Source organism: Meleagris gallopavo, chromosome Z (assembly GCF_000146605.3).
Source record: "Meleagris gallopavo isolate NT-WF06-2002-E0010 breed Aviagen turkey brand Nicholas breeding stock chromosome Z, Turkey_5.1, whole genome shotgun sequence".
NCBI classification, from domain to species: domain Eukaryota; kingdom Metazoa; phylum Chordata; class Aves; order Galliformes; family Phasianidae; genus Meleagris; species Meleagris gallopavo.
This window is the reverse complement of record NC_015041.2, coordinates 13,817,003-13,822,257: the sequence shown is the minus strand read 5'-3', so window position 1 is coordinate 13,822,257 and position 5,255 is coordinate 13,817,003.

Here is a 5,255-nt window from a genome sequence, read left to right as displayed (position 1 = left end):
AAGGCGCTGGCCAGTTTTCTACCGGAGATGTTTGCTCTCCTCCCCTGCGCCTCACTGACCTTTGCGACATGGTTTCAAGGGGTAGGAAAAAAAGAAAAACAACAACAAAACTCAAACCAAAGCAATAACATCAGCAAATATGTGAAGGAATATAGCAAGGAAAAGTTTAGCGCTTGGTAGTAGATTAATCATCTGAACAGCAATGATGTGCTTAAGCCTTTGCAGAGGGTGTATCATGCAGATATGGTCATTATAACTCGTGTTTATTGCTTCTCCTAAAAAGCACAATAAAATTGTCAGTCATAACCTAAAGTAAAAACTAAACTAAACTAAACTAAACTAATCTATTATCAATACATTTGCATATACTTTATAAACAAACACATAGAGTTATCTAGATGCAGGTTAGATAGGTCAAGTTAATCAGCCAAAGATAATATATTTGAGTAAATGCAGAACAGTGTCCCATTAAATTAACTTATATCTTCTTGCTTGGACTTTAAAAACAACTCTTGCAAAATTAATGACCAGACAAACAGAAGGAAGATCCAAAAAGGCAAAGTCTGAACAGGGAAGAATTAGAAGTTGCTTACCTTATTGTACTAAACACTGCACCTTCAATGTGCTCCCATATATGTCTCTGCAGATCCTGCAGTGCACACAGCTTATTACGTTGTTATTCTGCAGAGAGACTGTTTTACTACAACAGAAATGAAAAATATCAAAACAAAACCATAACATTTACATATTGACATCTGTGCAAGGTTCAAAACTGCAGACAAAAACTCATTAAAGTGGCTACATAGAAAACAGGACAATTCTGAGTGAAAGTAGTGCTATCGGCACGTTAGAGAGATGAATTAAAGATGGACCGTGACCCTTTGTACAATCATTTCTCATGCATGAAAGGAAAAGAGAACGAGGGGATTTTTATGTACTGTCCACTGTTCAGTGGTCTCTGTTTTGAACAAGGGCAAATAAAAGCCATCAATAAATCATAAATCATACATTAAGAGCAAGCACACACAATATACTTATGGCTTAGTATTTTTTCCCGTCTAGTGGGATGTGTGCCATCCATTACTTATGAAGATGAAAGGTATATCATACAATACAATGGTACTGGATTATATACGTATATAGATGGAAAGAGAGCTGGAGTATTAATGCAGATACCACCAATACATGTGTTACACATTTGTAACATTGTACAATGATTTTTAAAGCTCCTCCTGGTTTCCTTTGTATTGCTCAGAATTCTGCATTCAGCCCCAGCTCAAAGAAGTAAATGTATTCTGAGTAAGAGTTTGAGCTGCCTGTCATGTTTGTTCTCTTTTTCTATAGAAATATATATGTATGTACTTCAGGTTATTTGCATCCACTCACTTATTATGACTTTTCCAACTCTGTTGCACACAGCTACTGTTTTCCTGTATAAACAAACACGTTCTGGGTGAACTCATCATCTGAAGACCCTGCAAGCAGGGTATATATTTTAACAGTTTCAATACCATGTATGTATCTCACAGATCAGAATCAACTTTCTATCTGTACACATAGTACATTTGAACAGCAGATTAGAAGAAATTTGGTGTCTTTATGATGATTTTACTGTTTGCATGTAGATTGCCTGCACTAAGTGCACATTCACAAATCTGTTGAGTTTCGTGACAGATTGGAAAGAAAAGAAAATATGTTTGGAGGAGAGAGACCAGCAAATGTGTTCTAGCCCCAGGACTATATTTGATATCACGTACTCGGGGCAATGCTATGAACACAACAAGTAAAGAGGCTATATCATTCACAGTGCTGTCACGAGTGCCAAACTGTAGGGGGAAGGCCTTGGAAAGAGACTAGATATGGTCTGATCTGAGGATTGTATACATTTGTGCCATGTGGTGGGACAAAAATTCTGTGCTACAGCACAGAGGATGAGGCTCAAGGGAAAAATTAAAAAAGGGGGAACGTGGTGACAGGAGTTGGAGAAGCATAACCAAAAATGTATGGAGAAATACGTGAATCCACAGAGGGGAAGAGGTGAGAGAAATGTTTAAGAAATTGAATGCAGTGTCATAGAGAACTGAGGAAGAAGGAGAAAAGAAACAGATGTTGAAAAGAATATAAAACAAAGAGCGTGGCAGAATGTGAAATGAAGAGAGGGAAGATGAAGACAGAAGAAAAATAAAAAGAGCTGCAGGATATTGGAGATGGCGTTTGTGTTTGATGCTGAAGTTATGACAAATCAGAGGCTGCCACCGATGACGACAGTTTGGCACCAGGCTGCAAAAGTTTTCCAGTCTTTTCCACAAAATTTTCTTATTGTTCAGGCTACAATCAGTCTGAAAACATTTGACAAAAGAAAGGCATGTTTATCCTCATTGAGACATTCTAATTGTTTAATTGTTTGCCACTCTTGGTTTTGCATAACCATACTCCATAAAAAGGAAATCTTTCATTTTATTATTATTTTTTAATGAAGCATTGCTGTTTCAAAAGAAAGTTACCTCTTCCAAACCTCCCTCCCCCAAAGTCTTCCTCTCTGTAACTCCTGGAGGTCAAAGAGGAACCGTGCTTTGCACATGTGCAGAAACTAGCAGGCCTATAAAAACTTGATGTGAGTCAGTACTGCTCTATAAAAGGTCAACTACAGCTGAATCAAGCTACTTTTAAAAGGGATCTTCCACAGAAAAGAAATATGAGACAGGCAGGAACAGTATAGAGAAGGATAGTTATTAATCAGAACAAAAGACAGAAAGTATAGACAAAAAATTCTGCCAAGCCTTAGTACTTTCCACTGATATGTTCAACAACTCCCAAATACCCTACACAGGCTGACTAGCCAAGGTCAGGTTGATCTTAGCTATGAAAAAGTAACTGGCTCTCACCTGTGGCACGTGGCAGATGGAGAACCCTTTTTTTAAACATGAAATTACTTTCTGTTTCGTTTTGTTTTAATTTGCAAATGGATTTGTTGTCTGCTGTTAGAAACTCTAATACTGCAACTACATATTGCAGTGAGCCATCTTCCACATATTGCAGTGAACCATCTTCTGCCTTTGTGTGATGAGATAAGGATGTTTCTATGATGCGTGTACACTTAGTCACACTTGGGTTTTCAAAGACAGTAGGAGCTGGCCTTATTTGTCTTCAGCCTTTTGCTTCTTTACCTAGACTGCCATGCAAATAATATCGCCAATATTGAAACTATTAGATGGGAATAAGAAATCTTAATTGAAAGAATTATGGCAGGTGATCAGAGCAGATGAACAGAACAGTCTTCTCTCCTCCTCATCACTCAGTGGGAATGTCTCTTGGTAGAGCACCGATGACTCAAAAGCTGAGCAAGTACCTAACGACCTGAGATAAACACAAGCTATGCCAGATGCATGAAGCACCTGTTTAGAAGCTTAATTTAGAAACCTAAAATTTATTTTCAAAAGTAATTTTACACCTAAATTGTAATTTATATTTTAAAATGATAATGATAATGTTAAGCTCTTCTGTTAAGGGTCTCAAAGACTCAACGCAGACACTACCTTAAGGACACATCCTTAAAAGTGGGAACTGTGGGTATATATGAATGGGGATCTGAAACAGAGAGTTTCAGCCAAACAAAATGGTGAGGCAGGCAATAATCATTATACCTATTTTATAAACACACTGAATTGTTTTGGAAGTAAAAAAGGTGAAATTCTGCTGCCAAGAATCACCCAGAGGCTTGTAAGTGATACATAATGCAAAAGCTGGCATACTTTTCATCCTTAAGAATCTAAGTAATGCTGTCTTTGTAACTTTATGTTCTGGAAAACAAATGTGTTACAAAGGTAGTTGTGTTGCAATATTATACTGGGACACCAGCTTTAATACTTAAACATATATAAACCCAAATAATTTTAAATACATTCTCAGCTTGATTCAACAGCAATTTTTACATGTATTCCTGCTTACTAGCAAACAGGTAGAAAGCAAAAAAGTCACCAAAACCAACACAACACAAACCGCATTTTGGATAGCATTTTCTCTACCTTATGTGCTTACAGTATGCATAAGATACTCTTAAGATTATTTGTTAAGCAAGCAGATTCCTTATAGAACGAAGAACTCTATACGGTGCTTAAGTGTATGGCCTGTTTTTAAGCACTCAAGTCAGTACACTATCAGAAAAGACTTCACACACAGGTCTAAAGGTAGGCAGATGATGTGTGTGCCTTCCCAAGCCTCATTATGGCATTTCACACATATCGCTGTCATCACAAAAGGCCAATTTTTGTTGTTTTGAGAGAAATTCTGCTTCTACTTCTAAGAATTCTTCTAGCAGAAAAAGGAGAAAAAAATGGCAGTGTAAAAAAAATCTCATTATCCCAGAGTTCTTTGGAAAACAGTTTGAACAGATGACAACTAGTACAACGTGTGGTAGTGGATAAATCCAGCATATCCCCTGGTTCTCCAAGGAATTCCTAACTCCCCAGGCATGCATATTCGTATCTCCCAGATGCCCACCAAAATGCAGTTCTGACTAGGGAGAGCAGCATTTGGCCCTTTTTTCTGAGTACCCCTAGATATAACTGATGAAAAACACATTCTCTTGAGATCTCCAACTTCTACTGTTCTCAATAACAAAATCCCTCTAGACTATGTACTGTCTTGATACTACAGAAGGTCAAGAGCACCACTTATCCTCAAATCCTGTATGTACAATGATTTAACCCAGGTATAACTTCAACAGTTTTCTGAGTCTCTTCTGATCTAGATTAGTGGGTTCGAGAGAAAAAAAGAAACATATGTACATTAAATAGTGAATTCCTGAAAACAAATCTGACAGGATTTTTCTGAAAAGTAGCACTTTGATTTTTTAGAAGACATCATGTCTTTCCTTGCTTTGGAAGAAGTGCTTTGTTTTGTACACTTTGGATGCACCTGAACACATGCTGCATCTGGAGTCATCTATAAATTCCAGAGTTGAAAAGGGAACACAGACACATACTTCAGGTGAGATGCACTTTTGTTAGGGCAGTAACAGACCAACAGTTTCACATTTTTTATCCAAAGTCAAGCAAATACTAGGCAAAAAATATTCTTCTGTTTTATTGACATGGTTTAGCTTAGTTTTCTATTACCATTTTGTTCTATGATTTACACCAAAATAGTTCAGTGAAAGAAAAATGCATGAATGAATGTTCATCAACGCAATTTGACTAATGAGATTGTCTGGAATGGTCAAATATGACAGTCCAGAGCTGCAGAAATGTACATAC